The sequence below is a fragment of the Vicugna pacos genome, chromosome 35, assembly GCF_048564905.1.
Source record: "Vicugna pacos chromosome 35, VicPac4, whole genome shotgun sequence".
Taxonomy (NCBI): Eukaryota; Metazoa; Chordata; class Mammalia; order Artiodactyla; family Camelidae; genus Vicugna; species Vicugna pacos.
The window spans coordinates 2,979,741-2,999,533 of record NC_133021.1 but is presented as its reverse complement, the minus strand read 5'-3'; the positions used below and the strand labels follow the sequence as shown (position 1 = coordinate 2,999,533).

Below are 19,793 nucleotides of genomic sequence, written 5' to 3'. Positions count from 1 at the left end.
CTGGCCCATAAAAAGCTGCTCTTACCCCTACTTCACACTTCTCTAGCCATTCCTTTCCTGGTTCTCTTATTTCCTGAATATGTATTTCCCAGGTGCTCTTTTGGGCCTTGTCTTCTCTTCATTTTCATCTTAAAACAATTGCAAAGATTATTGACATATTTTACTTTTTGGTTATCATCTCAGATTGCAGTTGCTTCTTGTATATCCCATAAACCTGAGAATGAGGCTTAGATAACTCAGGTACCTTATACGTCAACTGATTAAACGGGGCTCTTTCCCCTTTCTTCACTGAAGTTCTGAGTTGCTCCTGTATTTGTAGATTTTGAAGACTGTCACTATCACTGCTGTCATCTGGGCTCTGAACGTGGCCAGATCATGCCAGTTCTATTTCCCATAACACCTCCTGAATCTCTCTATGATGCACACCTTACCATGGTCAGTTCAGGAATGAATTTTCTCTGACCTGCTCACCACTCTTCCATCTGGCCTCAACCTCCAATTCCTTGTGAAGGTGCACATTCACAGGGAGCCTCGGGTGCTTGTCTCTCCTAGCTCTGCAATGCTAACCACCTGTTGCAAATTGCATAGCCCTTAACATTCCTACCAGTTCTGCCCCTCTTTATCAGGACCTGGTATTGCCTTTTCATGTGAATTCTCTGATTGTAAAACTTAAGCACCAGATGAAGATCTTTTGTAACTTTCTTTCAAAATTGTTCCAAGTTTAAATAGACCCTTGTCTTTCAGCTATTATCTGCTGTTTAAAAACAGTGTGGATTTTTTTGACTGGAGACCGTGGGCTCTTAAATACTGGTGCACCTCTAGAAAGATCCAAGAATCATTTGGAATTGTTGTGACCTTGTCGACAGTCTTGAGTAGGCCATGGGACCAAGGTCAAATTTCACAATAACTTGCATGTGTGTGAGGTGGGAAGTAAATGTATGCATGTGCCAATAGCATGAGAAAGTATTATGAACAATACGCATGCGCGGGCATAATAAAAAGACACGTGCATATGCCTGAGGACGCGCTTCACCCGCTTGTACTGCAATAAACTGCTGTTTTGCTCCATGTCAGCTCCTCACGCATCATGTCAGCTCCTTGTGCATTTTTCCACTTGGGCAGCTCACCTCCTCGCATCCCTCTCCAGCCTCCCGCGGCTGACAGACCTAAACCAGTATTTCTCAGATTATTTCTAAGGCTGTAGTTTTGCTCATGCTACTTCCCTGTACCCAAAAACTATTTGTATTCCTGCTGCTTTCAGTATGTTTACATAAGTTCCAGATAGCCTGGCATTCTGGGTGCATTACATATTGGCTTAGAACTATGTTTCCAACCTCATAACCTGCCATTTTACACCATATTCCTGGTATACCTCCTGTCACAGCCAGATAGGTGTATATGAGGCCCGCTGGTCTGGGGTGCCCTGTTCATTCCCTCTCCAAACCCTTCATCCTCTACATCATAAACTCTTCAGTTCCAGCTCCACCATAAGCATTATGTGGCATGCCTAGATGAAAATAATACCACACTTATCACCTCTAACACCTAAAACTTTGTACATTGGATGATAGTTTTTTCCTATGCACTGCTCCTACTCACTGGATGTTCTCACAGCAGGAATTTATATCCCTACAGCACCCAGCACATAATAAGCACTTGCTATTCTATTGATGAAGAAATTGTCACTTAATCAGTTTCCACCTGTGAACCACCTGTTTGTAAGTTGAAAGTACTGTGGATTCATTGGTTTAGCTCCACACTATGAAAGTCTTCTTTGTGGAAAAACTTGTTCATAAAGGCGAAATTTCCCTTAGCTTACCATGATTCTGTTCCTCTAAGCTTCTAACTCATTTTCAATTTTACAGATAGAGCATGATAGTCAAAGTGAGCCTGTGGACATATATATTTTTACTTGATAAGTTGTAGAAATTTACCGGTATATTGAGAAGATGATCCGACTAGGACTCAGAATACAGACCTAAATTTGAGTTCTACATTTCCACCTAAGCTTAGATAAGTCATTTAAAATCTCTTGGTCTTAGTTTCCTCTATAAGGGAAAAGTTGCATAAGATAGTTTCAGCTGTCAGTTTGGAATGAAAAAGCCTATATAAATGCTTTTGAACAGGAGGCTGCAAACTTTTTTCTTTAAAGGACCAGATAGTATTTTAGGCTTTGTTAGCAATAGAGTGTTGCAGCTCCTTGACTCTGCTATTAGTAGCTTGAAAGTGGCCATAAACAATATGTAAACTAGCATTTCACTATTTTATTTATGAGAACATTACTATATAGTTTCATCTTTATGAAATTATAAAACAAGCAATACTTATCTGTGCTTGAAAAAAGCTAAAAATTATGTCTGCCTTCAGGATGCTGGGTGTGGGGATTGACTGGGTAGGGACATGAGAGAGATTTAAAGGGTGATGGTAATGTTCTCTATCTTGATAGTGGCTTGGATCATATAGGTTGAACTCAAGTAATGGTACACTGGAGGTTTGTGTATTTCACTGAATATAATTTGCTTTCTCAATTTTAGTTAATATGCATGGAGTGTTTAGGGGTAAAGTGTATGGACATCTGCAACATGAAATGCATTAAAAACAAATGGTAAATAGATATAAGATAAATATAGTAGGCTACTGTAGAATCTAGGTGGGTTTATGGATGTTCACTTACATTTCTTCGAACCTTTCTATGTATTTGCAAATATTCCTAATTAAATGTTGCAGAAAAAATAATAAATGAATATATTGATATTTCCCTTGTCTGCCTTCTACCAGTTAAGGATTCTTTCCTGCAGATAATGATTGCTTGTCAGTTTTCCTACCAGTGCTTTTCCAACATATTTATGTACGTCTGTCTGTATATGTCTGTATGTGTGTGTGTGTATATATGGGTCTATGTGGAATATGTAGGAATCATTTTCTTTTCCAATTTTACATGAGTAATAGGAAGAATGTATGTTCTCGAACTTATTTTTTCCCACTTAATGTCTTGATTGTGTTTCTTTGTCTCTCTCTATATATATTATACATGTACATCTCCTTTGAATCATTGCAAAATATTCCACAGTAGAGGGATATATTTCCAAGATTATATATATATGTATTTCTTGATGATATATATTTAGATATTTCCATTTTTCTCTCACAAATTGCTGCAGTGCAATTTGTAAAAGAAAAAACTATTTCTCTAGGGTAGACACTGAGAAATGGAACCACGAGTTTGTAGTATATTTTTTTATATTAATAGATTGTCCTCCTGTAAAACTGTACCAGTAGTCCCTCCAGGGGAGATTAAATTACCTGTTTCTTTTGAACTTTCTGAGCATTGATTATCACTTTTTTCTTTCTTTTTTTTTTTTTTTTGCTAATTTGATAGGATGCTGGTACCTTGTTGGGTTAATTTGCAGTGTCTGGTGACTGCAGCTGAGCATATTTTTATGCTTGCACCATTTCCATTTCTTTACAGTCATGTGCTCATCTTCTTGCTCTCTTTTGTCTTATATTTTCTTTATTTTAGAAATTGTACTTGTTTTAAATTAATATTTTCATTATGGGCTTTTCCTAATCATTTATACCAAAATATTTTGCATAATCTTCCATTCCTCACTATTTCAATTGCCAAATGTGTTGCATGTAAAACTCCATTTTATATGGATCCTTTCCTAGACACTGTTTTGTTTTGTTAATTTCTACCTCTGTTCTGTACCAGTATCACACTGTAGTATGTAAGCTCTATGTAAGTGTTCGTAAAATAAAACAAATGTGTGAAGTTTGTGTGAGTACTGTCTCTCCAATTTTGGCTTCTGTGTAGTATTAGCTTTATTAAAATCATTTAGGTAAATTTGTAGAAAAGGAAAATATATGTAGAAAAATAATGTATTCCTTCAAAATTGGGAGAACCAACTAAAGGCATTTGGACATTACAGATAGAGCTCTATTTATTTTTTCTAAGAACTCCTGATTTGAAAATGTTAACCAGCTCTTACTTAGATGGTACCAGTAGGTCTTACTGGTTCCTTTTCTCGCCTTTGCTTTATATATTTTTCTTGTATCAGATTTTTTAAAAGAAAATTTTAAAAATGAAAAATATACAATTACATTAAATTTCTGGAATTTGGTCTATGAGATTTGTCCTTTTTCTCATGTTAGACAGATAATATTTAAGAAAGTTTTCTCCCCCAACCAAAACATATATATATATATATATGCCTCTAGAGGGCAGCATTCCTCATACAACAGATATGAGAAATCAAAAAAGAATTCCACTGTCCAAGAAGTTTAAGAAACAAAAGATAAACAAGCTTTTACATGTTTCTTTCTTATAAGATGTCTCAGAATCTTTAACATATTATTGTGCATTATGAATCATCAATAGGCCACTATTATGGTACACAGTGTTTCTTCAAACTTAATCACAGAAACCTTTCTTCAAGGACCATCTCTAGTGACTACTCCTACAGAATCCATTTGGAAAAAATCTAGTAGACAAATTCTCTAGTTGACAAGTTTCAAATCCTTTTTTTATTCATAGACTTGTTCCTTGGATTTTTAAAACAGGTCTTTAGACATCCCCCTCTATTCACAGATCATGACTGCGAATGGAATAAGAATTTACCTTCATTTATTTTGGGGAAATCAGAAACATGGAGAACTTACTGCTTGGCTTGCTCAAAGGACAACAGCGAAAGAAAGAAAAGAAGACAAAAGAAAAAGCAGGAAATAAAGAGAGAGAGAGAGAGAAAGGCTGGTGCTATAACTAGTTGAGAGACCCCAGCTTTAAAAACCACAGAGCAGTTGAGGTGTACATAATAAAACATTTCCATATTTACCCAAACTCAGAATATTAAATACTTGAACTCCATTAACATCCTTCCACAGTCCATATCAGCTGAAATTAAATTTCCTAATTTAAAGATCTGTTGTAAGCCTGATGAGATCTCTATAGATCTCTATAGATGAGATGTTCTTTAATTTTAACTTGTGAGAGAGCTCTTAAACAAAATACTCCCCTCTTTTGTTGTCATTTGGTCTTTCACTGAAATGATGAAAGCAGTTTTAGAATATAGACATGCCCCCACTCCCCAAGTACTCCTGCAGAATACTCAGAGAATAATGGGGGATGAGCCATGACTTCAAATGTAATATATCTGTCCAAATGTTTGATTCCTAAATAGCCTTTATCCATAAGCAATGTTTGCAATGTTCTTTTTTCTTTCTAATTTTGCATGATTATGGGGCATGCCACAAAGACAATGCAAGTACAGGCATACCTTGGAAACACTGCAGGCTCAATTCCAGACTACTGCTATGAAGCCAATGTCAAAACAAAGCAAGTCACAGGAGTTTGGGGGTTTCCTAGTACATATAAAGGTATAGTTACAATATACTCTAGCCTGTTAAGTGCATAGTAGCATTATGTCTAAAAAAATATACATACCTTAATCGAAAAAATACTTTATTGTTAAAAAATGCTAATCATCCACTGAGCTGACAGTGAGCTGTAATCTTTCTGCTGGTGGAGGGTCTTGCCTCCATGTTGGTGGCTACTGACTGACCAGGGCGGTGGTTGCTGGAAGCTGGGGTGGCTGTGGTAATTCCTAAAAATAAAGCAGTGAAGTTTACTGCATCAATTGGCTCTTGCTTTTACAAATGATTTCCCTCTAAAGTGTAATGCTGTTTGATAGCACTCTATCCACAGTAAAACTTTCCAAATCTGGACTCAATTCTCTCAAACCCTACTGCAATTTTATCAAGTTTATGTAATATTCTAAATTATTTTGGTCATTTCAACCATCTTCATAACATCTTCACCAGGAGTAAATTTCATCTCAAGAATCACTTTCTTTGTTCATCCATAAGGAGCAACTCTTCACCCATTCACATTTTATCCTGAGATTGCAGCTAATTCAGTCACATCTTCTTGCTCCACTTCTGATTCTCATTCTCTTGCTATTTCCACCACATCTGTAGTTCATTCCTCCACTGGAGGTTTAAACTCCTCAAAAAGTCATCCAAGAGGATTGGAATCAATGTCTTTCAAACTCTTGTTAATGTTGATTCTTTGACCTCTTCCCACAAGTCACAAATGTTCTTAATGGCACCAAGAATGGGGAACGCTTTCCAGAAAGTTTTCACTTTACTTGGCACAGATTCATCAGAGGAACCTCTACCTATGGCAGCTGTAGCCTTGCAAAATATATCTTAAATAATAAGACTTGGGAGTTGTAGTCACTCTTTCCATGGGCTGCAGAACATATATTTTGTTAGCAGGCACATAACATTAATCTCCATCAGAGCTCTTGGGTGATCAGTTGCATTGCCAATGAGCAAAAATATTTTGAAAGTAATCTTTTTTTTTTCCTGAGGTCTCAACTGTGAGCTTAAAATATTCAATAAGCCATGTTGTCAATAGATGTGCTCTCATCAGAGCTTTGTTCCATTCACAGAGCCCAGGAGAGCAGACTGAACATAATTCTTCAGGGCCTGATGGTTTTCACAATGGTAAATAAGTACTGGTTTCAACTTAAAGTCACCAGCAATGTTAGGCCCGAATGAAAGTCCTAGGTGGCATCTTCCAATATAAGGCTGTTTCATCAACACTGAAAATCTGTCGTTTAGTGTAGACACCAAAATGAATTCTCTTATTGAGATCTTGAGGCGGACTTGTTGCACTTTCTCCATCAGCCTTTATTGTTTCCCCTTGTACTTTTGTGTTATGGAAATTGTGTCTTTCCTTAAACCTCATCAGCCAAACTCTGCTAGCTTCAGACTTCTCTTTTGCAGCTTTCTTACCTCTCTGAGCCTTCAAGGAATTAAAGAGAATTAGGGCCTTGCTCTAGATTAAGTTTTGGATTAAGGGAAAACTGTGGCTGATTAGATCTTTTATCTAGAACAATAATGCTTTCTCTGTATCAGCAATTAGACTGATTCATTTTCTTATCATTTGTGTATTCCCTGGAGTATCACTGTTAATTTCCTTCAGGAACTTTCCTTTCCTCACAATTTGGCTCATTTGCACAATAGGCCTAGTTTTCAGCCTATCTCAGCTTTAGCATGTCTTCCTCACTGCACCTAATTGTTTCTAGCTTTTGATTTAAAGTGAGAGACATGCGACTCTTACTTTCACTTGAACACTGGGACCACTGTAGGGTTATTAATTACCCTGATTACAATATTGTTCTGTATTAAGGAATAGGCAGGCCTGAAGAGAGGGAGAGAGATGGGGGAATGACCAGTTGGTGGAGCAGTGAGAACACACAGCATTTACCAATTGTTTCCATCTTAAGTGAGTGTGGTTTTTGGCACCCTGAAACAATTGCAATAGTAACATCAAGGATTACTGATCACAGCTTACCACAACAAGTATAATAATAATGAAAATTTTGAAATATTGCAAGAATTACTAAAATGTAACACAAAGACGTGGTGAGCAAATGCTGTTGGAAAAATGGCACCAACAGACTTAACATAGTTGCCACAAGCAACTTTGTTTGTTTAAAAAAATGCAATATCTGCAAAGCACAATAAAGAAAAGTGCAAAACTAAAACAAGGTGTCCCTGCAGCTTTAAGCAGCTCATTCCAGGTTTCTTGAGTCATACATAAGCCCTCTTTGTACTACTCCTGTCACATTAGCATTATCACAGAAAAAAGAAAAAATGCTAAAAAGGCTATAATCTTTGGTCTTCATCAAAATACTTTAACCAAGTATATAACCAACTCTCAAAGTTTAATTTCCAATACAGTAACTATTGGCTGCATGTGACTAGTGAACACTTGAAATGGGACTACCATTACTGAGGAATTGAATTTTTATTTAATTATAATTCAGTTTATCTAAATTTAAAAGCTGAGGCAATGTAAAATATCTATCTACAAAAGAAACATTTACTGTTTTTATCTAGTCAGCATCAACTAACTAATCAACTAAAATGAATTTTCTCTACACATCGATGTAATAGAGTAAATCATTTATTGAATTTTTGGCAAAGTACACAAGTTACAGTGATCCCTATGTAAATCATAACTGATAACCAGAGATACTTTTTAAATTTTAATTATTATTGAAATTTTTAATTTTAACATATTTTGAATTAAGTTGTTTTCTTTAACTTTTTGGTCTGGGCAAAAGGGGATAGGGTATAAAAAAATTTCTAAATTAAAACACAGGCATTCTACCCAAGCAGAATCAAGTGGAGATGCAGTGAAGATAGTGCTGCCACAGGCACAGTGAAGTGAGAATAGAAGAAAACAATGCACCAACTTTAACATGAAGAATAATCACAATTAGCTTTGGTAGAGAAAATTTAAAAACTATTACTTACATAAAAATATTTTAAGCAACATGTAGACAATATTAAGAGACATTTTCAGGAAATACATAGTACATTTTCATAAGAAGTTTCCTAAGTCAAAAGAGAAGCAACAAAGTTATTCACCTGAGATCAGAATTAAATGTCCAACAAACATTTTTAAAAGATTTTTAAATGACCTTAGCTCATTACTCTCGTGAGATATAGAATGGCATGTATTCTTGCAAAAAGAAAGGGAGGGAGAGAGAGATGAAAGAAAGAAAGGAAGGATGGAAGGAAGGAAGGAAATAGGGAAGAAACCATATTTAAGTAGAGAGATGGTAAATAAATTATTTCAATTATACATATTTTATTAGAAAATTATGAGGAATACTAAAATATATATTATAGAAAAAGTAGAAGGTTTTCAATTAAGCCACCAAACAACTGTCCATCATATGGAAGACCTGTCTAACAGTATCAAAAATCAGTAGATTCAAAATATGAGAAATTACTTTTCTTTTAGCTTTAGGTAAGTCATGTGATACAAGAGACACTACCAAAGTACAACTTTAGATACATTTTGTTTGAAAGAACTTCCAAATTTAAGAAGAAATGTCAAATATGCACCTTAAGAAAATCAAAATTGGAGTATGGATTATTTTTCACCTTTTAAACGGCCAAAGAATTTCAGCTATATATTAAAATATTAGTCTCCATCTCAATAGACAGCTCCAGCCATGTTAGGTTAAAAACCTACACTTATTGGACTTTTAAAAGAAGAAATTGATATTCCTCTTATTGCTCTGCTCCACTGTATGATATACATAGAGTAGATTTGTGAGGGGGTGAGTATAGCTCAGCAATAGAGTGTGTTCCTGGCATGCACAAGGTCCTGGGTTCAATCCCCAGTGCCATCATCAAAACAAACAAACATACAAACAAACCTAATTATCTCCCCCTCAAAAAAAAAGAATGAAAAATGTTTGTGCTCAGCATTCTAAAGCTATGAAAAGTAGGGTGTATTAAGTTGTTAAAACTGATAAGTATGTACCTGAAAATAATAAGAATCCTAGCCATCTTACAAAACTACTGAAAAAATAGAAAACAATACATTTAAGAATCTTGTGTTCCTTGCTCAATGGTTGAGTAGAGGAAGAATTTCACAAAGACTTACTGTATTATTAACGCTGATCAAGAAAGTATTTTTTTTAATATTCAATAATCAAAGACAAAAATGGCAGTGCTCTACCATATGACCCAGGAATCCCACTCCTGGGCTTGTACCCAGAAGGAAATCTACTTCAGGATGACACCTGCACCCCAGTGTTCATAGCAGCACTATTTACAATAGCCAAAATATGGAAACAACCTAAATGTCCATCAACAGGTGACTGGATAAAGAAGATGAGGTATATTTATACAATGGAATACTACTCAGCCATAAAAACTGACAACATAATGCCATTTGCAGCAACATGGATGCTCCTAGAGAATGTCATTCTAAGTGAAGTAAGCCAGAAAGAGAAAGAAAAATACCATATGAGATCGCTCATATGTGGAATCTAAAAACAAAAACAAACAAACAAACAAAAACAAAACATAAATACAGGACAGAACTAGACTCATGGACAGAGAATATAGACTTGTGGTTACGGGGGGGGGAGGGATGAGGGTGGGAAGGGATAGACTGGGATTTCAAAATTGTAGGATAAACAAGATTACACTGTATAGCACAGGGAAATATACACAAAATGTTATGATAAATCACAGAGAAAAAAATGTGACAATGAGTGTGTATATGTCCATGAATGACTGAAAAATTGTGTTGAACACTGGAATTTGACACAACACTGTAAAATGATTATGAATCAATAAAAAATGTAAAAAAAAAATGGCAGTGCTCATGTTTTCTCACTGGTATCTCAGTACAGGTAGACAAGCATGGCCTGAAGTACCAAAGAAAGAGAAATTGTACCTATGACCTAGTTACACAGGTACAGACATTTATGTTGAGATTGAAAGCTTTCATAATTGTGGGAGCCCATGATTGGGTTAACAAATTGTGACAGATCCCAGCCGCTTATCTCCTTAAAGAAGATGTGCTTAGTAACTGCCTTGAGGCTTTGGCAATGACTCAAGTCCCTGGCTATAAACACTGGGCGTGCCTGCTGTTAGTCTTCTATCCCCAAAACAGCCTTGGGCAGGAATGATAAAAAGCTGCAGACTCAGAGGTGAGAAGGCTGGGTAGCCAAAGAAGGGAAAGATCCCTTGAGGGGGGCAACCTAAGACAGGCACAGTCAACTGAGTCCAAGTTGTTAAGCAGCTGATTCTCAGATGTTCTGCCCTGATAAGCTGAAAGGCTCAACACCCACGAACATGATTCACCAAAAAGGGTCTTCTGACCTTGAGCCCAACACCAACAGTAAACAAAGCCTTTGTACTCATTGTGATCCCACCCTGTCCTTCCCTAAATTCCTGCATTCCTCCTTTGACTGTACTCAATAAATGTGGGAGATTAGAGAGGCTCAAGGCTCCCAACTCCCTTTCGCTCTCTTGACTTTTCCAGAGTCTTGAGTAATTTATTCCGTTTCGGTGGAACTTCTGCTGGCCAGAACCCACAACTGGTGATGAACCTACAATAATATGATTTGATAATAAAGATTTTACACTTTTCCCTAACATGAATCAATATGCGGAATATTTTATTTACAATGCAGAGTGTTGTAAAAATTGGCTGCAAAAATAATCAGAAATAGTTGAACATTTTGTTGTTTTGATCGAGTTTAAGTTGTTGTTCAACTTATGCAATATTCTTAGGAAATGATGTTAATAACACTGTTGACACAAGAATAAGTTAGTTTGCTTAATTTAAGTGGCACAGATTTGAAACTGTTAAATTTTTGCTTCAAATTCTAAAAAAGCATGAACAAGTTTTATCATAATAAATAACAATACTCAAAAGAAAAATTTTTGGCACTTAATTCAGATATTGAAAAGTATAAGTTTCTTTGGAACAACTTAGTAATGTGAATCTACATTTTCAACCATAAATTGTTTGAAGCTCCAACTAAGATCAAGCATTTTTGATGAAAATTTGGTGATCCAATCAAGATGTAAAAGATCTACTAGGTTTCAAGGAACTGGTTTAAAACAGTAAAATACATAAAGAAATTTATACTGTATAGCACAGGGAAATATACTCAATAACTTATAGTAGCTCATGGTAAAAAAGAATAAGAATATATATATATATATATATATATATATATATATATATATATATATATATATATATATGTATATTCATGCATGACTGAAGAATTGTGCCATACACCAGAGATTGACATAACATTGTACACTGACTATACCTCAATTTAAAATATATATATATAAAAATTATTTAATAAATATAAAGTGAACACATAGTTCCAAAAACTTGAAAAAGTTTAAAAAAAATGTTAAGTATCTCAATCCTGTTATATTGTTTAAATGTTAGAGTGATAATATCCTGGATATGTCAGATTAAATAAAATACATTAAAATTATATCTAGCCCTTTTTAACTCTTTTAAATGAGGCTACTAGAAATGCTTAAATAACATATGTGTCTCAAATTATATTTCTATCACACAGTGCTTTCTAGACAAGAGTAACTAAAGATAAACATAATTAAGTTCTTGCAAGAGGAGCGCATGCTTTAGAACAGCGCTATCAACTACTAAAAATTTACCCTGGAAGTTCACATTACAATAGCCCATCTCACTATCTGCACAACACACAGTGAAAAAGTCTCAGCATCAGAATATAAATTTGCCCAAGAAGATTCCGTATTTGCAGATGGATGGGTAAAACCATACAGAAGGAGGCAAACTTCAGTAGTATAATGGCTTAAAGTGTCTTTCATAAAAAACTAAAACATGAAAGACCCATACTCTAGGAAACTAGTTGCAGAATATAACAGAAATGAATTATACAAACATAACAAGAGTAATAAAACTAGGTGCTTAAAGTAAAGATACAAACTATACAACAGCAAAAAAAAACTATAATATCTAAATTTTACAACTTTGCTGCAACAGTGATAAGCATCTCATATACTAAACAACATCATAAGGGTGGACTCACATGAATAAATAGAATGGCAAAGCAAAAGTGTAGTACTTTTAAAGTAAATGAATGGAGTTGCAAGTTGTTAGAGAACAGAAAAAAGTCTTGTGCATTTTCATGCTTCCCTCAGAAACCCAGGAGTGTACATACCACATAATACTAAAGTTACTTCTTTATAATTTACTAAGTGTAATATTTTAAGTGTTTAAAGTTATTCATAATTTTAGTCTTATCAAGAACACAAAGTTAAAATAGCACTTAAAGTGCGTAAAGAAGTTTTTTAAAAGTATATAAAACAGCATGAGGAATGTATATTCAAAACAACATAGTACATAAGAATAGACATATACACCAATGAAACAGAACTGAAAGTCCAGACATTAAGCCATAAATCTATTTTCAAGTGATATTGATTAGGGTGCCAAGTTCATTCAATGGAGAAAGAAAGGTCTCCTCAACCAATTGTGCTGGAGCAACTGGATTTCCACACATAAAAGAATGAAGTTGACCCTGCCTCACACCATATACAAAAGTTAACTCAACATGGATCAACAATCTACATATAAAAGCTAAAATCACAAAACTGTTATGCAAAAACACAGGGGTAAATCTTCATGATCATGGATTGCCATGAACATGGCAGTAGGCTCTTAGACACCAAAGTACAAGCAACAAAAAAAATAGATAAATTGGACTTCATCAAATGTAAAACTTTAAAATAAATAAATAAAACTTTTGTACATCAATATATTATCAATAAAGTAAAAAGATAGCCAACCTAATGGGTAAAAATATTTGTAAGCCATATATCTGATAAGGGTTTAATATCTAAAATATATAAAGAATTTTATAACACAACAATAAAAAGACAAACAAGTTAATTTTAAAATGGGCAATGCTCTGAATAGACATTTCTTCAAAGGAGATATATAAATGACCAGAAAGCATATGAAAAAATGCTTAACATCATCAGCCATTAGAGAAATGCAAATGAAAATCACACTGAGACACCACTTTGCGCCTACTGGGATAGCCATAATTATTTTAAAATTTTAATACTTTTTTTAAAACAAAATATAAACACTGGCAAGGATATGAAGAAACTGTAGCTTATTGGTGGTAATAAAAACAATACATACACTGTGGAAAATATTTTGGTATTTTCTAAAAAAGATAAAAACAGAATTACCATATGACCCTCAAATTCCATTCCTAGATATATACACAAGATTTGAAAATGTCTCTAAAACATATTTATACACCAACATTCACTGCAAGCCTTATTCACAACAGCCAAAAAGTGAAAACTTAACAAATTCATTAACAAATGAATGGATAAACAAAATATGATATATACATACAATGGACTATTATTCAACTATGAAAAGTAATGAAGTTCTGACACACATTCTACAACATGGATGGACCTGGAAAACATGATGTTAAGTGAAATAAGCAAGACAAAAGGGACAAATATTGTATGAGTCTTCACTTGTATGAAATATCTAAAATGAACAAATTCATAGAGACAGAAAGTAAATTTGAGGCTACCAGATTCAAGGGGAGGAGAGAACAGAGAGTTAATCTTCAAAATAACTCACTACCCCTACAAGCTAGGTAAAACAGATAATGTAAAACAGCAAACGGATAAACTGGCACTCTGTACCTCCAGCAGTAATTGGAAACAATTTACAGGAAATGGACACAGCAATGTTTCTCCTGCATCAGGATCACCTGAGGGCTTGTTAACCCTCACTACCTCCTCTGGGTGTTACCCGAGAAGGCTACGCTTCTAACTAGTTCCCACAGGAGGCTGGCACTACTAGTGGTAGAGGACCACACTTTGAGAACCACTAGTAAGGATAATTTACAGATAAATTAATGAAGAATATGAATGAAATCTGTGGTGCCAAAACAACTCAGTCTAAGAACATGGGGTTCTAATGCCTCCCTTAGTTTTCATTTCAAGTGTCTAGGAACTAATGACTTGTAAATAATGCTTCATAATTTGTCTTTTCCACCATTCTAGAGACTGCAAATTAGAAGTTACAGTTTGTGACAGGGATCTAATTTATACTGTATATTAAGAGCAAAGTTGTGTTTTAGATGATAAATAAGGAGAAAAGGCTGAAATCTTTTGTAGATATTGTAAAGCCTAATCAAAATTGTACTCTGGATAGATGGCCAACCCATCATCTTGGAAGTGAACCAAGAAAGTACTTAAAGCAAAGTCAAGATTTTTCTTAAGAAAAAAAATGAGACTGCTATACTAAAAATATGGAGAATATAAATATTTCTATACTATAAGCACTGGAAGAAAGCTCTTGGAAAAGTTTTCAAAATAGTTATTATCAAATACTCAATGAAACCAAAGAAAATCTTCAACCATGGTTCCATGAAATAACATATTTGGCACAGTGGAACCTGTGCAGAAATCCTCCCACTTTATTTAGTGCAAGATGAATCTGCTGGGAACTAAACAGAATATATTACAAAGGGAATTACTGGATATAAACTAACTTCTGTACAGCAGTTACATGCCCACATATTCCAAAGTGGCTTTATATTGGAAAGATTTTTAAAAGATGGTGAGATACAAGTATAAGGGAAAGAGCATGGAAGAATTCCAATCTTCAATAAAGACAGCTAATCTTCCTTGGTGAAATGGCTAATTCCAGGGCTAGAGCAGAGAATGCACAAGATGAGCCTGGGACATCCTCTTGTACTAGAAAGCCAGTCAATCCTCAAAAAGTGATGGGCCAGAAGCCTTCTTGAAGGGGTTCCCTAGGGCCAAACTATAATAATTATAGCACAAAAATAATGATGGTAATGGATTGAATCCATAGAATAAGAATCTGTAAGTACATTTGATAAAAGTAAAATAAAAATCCTCAAGGTTATTCTGATTTAGATTTAAAAATTGAACACATACCTAAGAAAGGAGTTTTTCTTTTTTTTTTTTGATTGAATGTAGATTTATTCAGAGAGATACACTGAAAGGCAAGAGAAAGGACATGAGGTGTGGGGGTTGGGTGCTCAGATTAAAAGTAGGTACACACTCCATAGATAGAATATGGGCTGTCTCCAAAGAAGGAGAGAGGAGTGGCTGTGAAGGCACTGTGTTGCTGGTTTTTATGCGCTTAGTGGTGAAAGCTTTTCTTTATAGGAGATCCAACGAATAAATGCAGAAGGAATGATGGAAACAGAAAGTCACCATTTGGCAAACACCACAGTAATATCATTTCAGGTAAGAATCATCAATGAAAATAAAAATTAGAGAGTATGATGAAAAATAAGATAATTACCTGGTCACAAAGTGTTTTCCTACAGAACACTTTTTAATTACAAAGGAAAAGCACAACTACAGCAGACAAGCCCGATTGTATCACCTAAACCAAGTGAACAAATTAGCATCACTGGTAATTGTACAAATCAGTAGCACGTGCCTCCTAGTAAGCTTAATAACGTCACTTGCATAGTTCTCTTAACCAAAAATGTTTAACATTCATTGAATCATGGGGAAACCACACAAATCCAAATTGTGGGGCATTCTACAAAATTACTGACCAGTACTCTTCAAATTATAAGAGTCATGAGAGACAAAGAAAGATTTTGGAATTGTTTCATATTAAAGAAAACTAAGAGGGGACATGACAAATAAAACGCAACTGCTTCAGATCCCGGACAGAGGGAGTACATTACTGAGACAACCGGTGAAAACTGAATACAGCCTGGAGACTAGGTAACAGTACTATATCAGTGTTAGTTTCCTGATTTTGATAACTATACTGTCACTGTGTAAGCTGTTAACATTTGGGGAACCTCGATGGAGACTACATGGGAAATCTTTGTAATATTTTGGTAGTTTTTTCCTGAGTTTGACAAAAAAAAAAGTAAAACCATCAAAAAAATAAAAAACAAAGCTAATAAATCAGAATAAACTCTTGCTTTTATATCATATCAAGTTATTTCTGTACCTGTGAAGAAACTATTACTGTTGACCCTGACTTTCATTGGGATAATAAAAAAAAGACATGTGCTAGGGCAGATACTCAAGTTAAGCAACTTAAACGACCATTGCTCCTTGCTAAAGGAATGAGAAGATAAAGAGAAGCCAAGAAAATCAGAAATAACCTTATACAATTTCTGCCAATATTTTTATAATAGTTTTAAACTGGCTGCAGTATTACCCTCTTAATGACAGTTGAAGATGCTTTGTGAGTCAGTAACTATACACAATGTTAGCACAATGGCATCACAGTGGAGTAGGGGACCAGAAAAGCACGGGGCTCTCTCACCAATGGGTTGTCTTGTACAAAACAAATACTAATGGCACCCTGACTGACACACACCCCTAGAGGAAGGTGGAGAAGTTGATCATGGGCAACAGTGAAGAGCGCATTTGTTACCATTGTCCCAGGTCAGTCTGAGAGGCCAGATCTGCAGAAACTCCTGATCAGGAAGGGCCAAGGGCTTGCCATCAGTCACACACCCCTGCAGGCAATCAGCTGTGACTTTAAACTGAGCTCTCCTGTGCTCCTTGAAGTACGAGGAGGGAAAATGTAAAGCAGAAGACTTTCCTAGCTACAGCAGGTAAGACACTTTCAGCACTCATGAGTGGGTAGCATGTACACCAAGATACTCACTGCAGCATTTTTTATACTGAAAAGCACTGGGAACAAGTTAAACATCCAGTAGGTAAGCTATAACATACCTCCACTGTGCCAGAAGAGCTGGGGTAGGTTTAACAGCTCTCTTGTTAGTAAACACTAAGTCACAGGCTGCAGCTGTTCTGAATTTCTATCAGAACAAAGAATTTTCATCTCTAAAGTACTCACCTTTCAGATAAGGTTGTATGAGCACACCTTTAGCGCTCAGTTCCTGGAGGTACAGCTCCTGAGTCACAGGGCATCTGCACCTTATTTCAACAGATAATCCAAAAAAGGCTGCATAAACGTACAACTCCCAGCAATGGGGAGAGGAGAGTGAAAGAGCACAGAGTAGGAAAGGTCCCTCCTGTCACAGGTCACGCCCAATAAGGGTCGAGAGCAGAACTACAGCTTTTGTAACTAAAACACATCAGGAAAGCTGTGAGCCTGCCCCAAGATGGTGTTAAGGAGCAATTACAGAAAATACAAAACTGTGGGAGCACAAACTTGGGTTAACAAACTTTCATATTGTAATGATTGTCTAACCAAATCACATTCTCACCTTTATGTAAACACATAAGAAATGTATAATCAAAACCCCTGCTTTCTATATTTGTCATTATACTGCTCCTTCAAAGCAAAATGTCCAAAAGCATGAAAGACTGAACTCTCTGTACCACTCACCGCCGTAACTGCGGGACTTCGCTCAGCTGCCCTGAAGCTGCTGTGCTAGCAGGGACCTGCTACGAACTGTCTCCTCACTGTGAAAAGCAGAGACATGCTTTGCTCACTTTGCTTAGTTCAAGGTCATAGACTCAGGGCTGCTTCTACTTATGGAAAACCATAGCTCATCCCTCGCCTGAACCGGCAGGACGTGCTTGGCTTACCAGGTGCAGGTTGATAGTGTAGGTCACTCCTGCTCACAGAAAACTGACTTAACCCTCAGCTGGGGGGCAGCTGGGCTGCTTCACGTGCTTAGATGATTTCTGATCATAGTATGGAGACTCTGTGGTGGCCTGGGGTTTCATTATCAATTATTCAGAAAACTGTAACCTTGCTCATATTTGTTTGAGGCTTAAAATAACCATTTGTATTAGCAATATTATTAACCTTCTAAGTATAAATTAAGATTATAGTTTTTGTTTTTCATGATCTGAAACTGCTGACCCGCATCCCTGCACATACCACATACCCCTTACTCATTCCTATGATGTATTTTACTTTGATTTTTTTTGAATATTTGCAATAAATATAAGAGCTTTGGAGCAGCTTGGGAGTCGGTCTCTGGCTCCCTCTCACTCTCTTGACCTGATAAAGTCTTGAGAAAATTCATTCTTCCACGGTGGGACTTTTGCTGGACAAAACCCATGACAAACAGAACTCACACAAAAAGATAGTGATCAAGAAAAAAATGAAACTTTCATGGCTGTACTCACTCAATTCAGTCTATTTAGTAAGAAGGCTAACCTCACAAAATCCTTTTATATTATCTTTTGTTTAATTTGTAAATTATTTTTTATGTAAAGACTGAAGCAATGAACAGGTGTTGTTGCTGTTTTGTCAAATGATTAGAAATTTGTTGCACCGTAAGACACCAAATCATGGGGGAGGGTACAGCTCAAGTAGTAGAGTGCAACTCCCAGTACCGCCTCTAAAAATGAAGAAACCTAGTTACCTATTCCCACCAAAATAAAAAATACTTATGTAAACCAATAATAAATAAATACATTTTTAAAAAATCATCAGATCTTCCAGCTTCTCCCTCACCAATCTGAAATGCTGCCTGCGATAAATACCTATGTATATTGAGGTCTCTTTTTCAGTACTTTACTCAATTCATCCTAAAGTGTTTTTGTTGTTGTTGTTGTTTTGACAGGAAAGTAGGATTTATTGGTGGCTGTGTGGAAGGAGGGGACAGCACCAAGGCTCTCATGAGTTCAGGGCCTACCATTTGTCCAGGGGGCCACGATTTGGGATGTAGTTGACCTCACAGCCATCCGGGATGAGCCACCTTTGTGCCACCATGTTTTCAAATTCATTTGTGTTGAACTTGGTAAATCCCTACTTCTTTGAGATGTGGATCTTCTGGTGAACAGGGAACTTGAACTTGGCCCTGTGCACGGCTTCAATCACATGCTCCTTGTTCTGCAGCTTGGTGCGAATGGATGTGATGACGTGGCCAATGTGGATCCTGGCCACCATGCCCTGGGGCTTTCCAAAGGCACACCGCATACCTGTCTGGAGCCTTCAGAGGAAAGCTGCTCATATTCATCTGACACCATTTTGCCACAGAGTGGAAACTCATCCACTTTTGCCTTCTTCTGCCCCAGGTCAAAGATGTGGGTCTTAGCATCAGGGACACCTCGGCAGAAGCATGGCTTTGGGTGTGGCTTGCTCTTACAGTACTGGTAACAGCAGGCGGGGTGGCGGCCCATGGTGACACCAGGATCTTCAGTGGCACGCAGAAGGGAAAGAGCTAAAGTGTTTTATTTACTGTCATTTCATGATACTTTTTTTTATATCAGAAATAGTCCTTTTGAAGATTGAAAAGCACACCTAGAGGCTTCAGAATGCAAAGCTTCTTAAAGGACTAATCCAGAAAATAAAGTCTGGAATTCTATTATTTCTGTTGAAAAAGAAGTTGGCATGACTTCTCTCCCGTTTTTTTCATCAGATGCATCATGGATACAGCAGGGAGGCCATGAACTTGGAAACACCTAGATTAGCATCGGGACCCTGCGCT

The 19,793-nt window shown here is 36.2% G+C and overlaps 1 long non-coding RNA gene and 1 pseudogene across 2 annotated transcripts in view; both read right to left on the bottom strand.

Annotated features, from left to right (window-relative positions):
* The window catches only part of LOC116279024 (uncharacterized), a 102,122-nt gene that overhangs the window by 55,447 nt on the left and 26,882 nt on the right, over nt 1-19,793 (bottom strand). The window lies entirely within an intron of this gene.
* On the bottom strand, nt 18,833-19,631 carry LOC140691459 (large ribosomal subunit protein uL16-like; annotated as a pseudogene).